The sequence below is a fragment of the Pteropus alecto genome, unplaced genomic scaffold (genome assembly GCF_000325575.1).
Source record: "Pteropus alecto unplaced genomic scaffold, ASM32557v1 scaffold161, whole genome shotgun sequence".
NCBI lineage: Eukaryota > Metazoa > Chordata > Mammalia > Chiroptera > Pteropodidae > Pteropus > Pteropus alecto.
Genome location: NW_006432943.1, coordinates 3,296,508 through 3,297,175, shown reverse-complemented (window position 1 = coordinate 3,297,175; position 668 = coordinate 3,296,508).

Below are 668 nucleotides of genomic sequence, written 5' to 3'. Positions count from 1 at the left end.
TATATATGTGTGTGTGTGTGTGTGTGTGTGTGTGTGTGTGTGTGTGTGTGTGTGTGTACACACACACACACACACACACACACACACACACTGTCGTCCATTTTCTTCTGTGAGTGCCTTATCTCCACTCTCCTTTGCAAATTTGGATCTTTGAATCCTCCCCTTTTCAGTCACTGTTATCTCATTTTGTCCCTATATATGCTAAATGTTCATTACTATCTTGCTATAGCAATCCTCTTCTTAATGTTTAAGCTATAATGCCCTATTTGTAGTAAGGGTTGCACTCCTCTGCTTCTATGGCCTGATAGTCACCTTACTAAAAAATTAAGTATATTTTTTTTTGTTATTTTGTTTTTGGTGAGCTGACCCCTTTCAGTATTTCCTGTAGCGCAGGCCTCGTAGTGGAGAATTCTCTCAATTTTTGTATGTCTGGAAAGGTCTTGATTTCTCCTTCATATCTAAAGGAGAGCTTAGCTGGATACATTATTCTTGGCTCGTAGTTCCATTCGTTTAATATTTTGAATACTTGATTCTACTCCTTTCTGGCTTGTACAGTTTGCACTGAGAAGTCCAAAACTAATCTAATGGGTTTTCTTTTATAAGTTACCGTTTTCTTCTCCCTGGCTGCCCTGAGAATTTTGTCTTTGTCGTTGATTTTTGATAATATT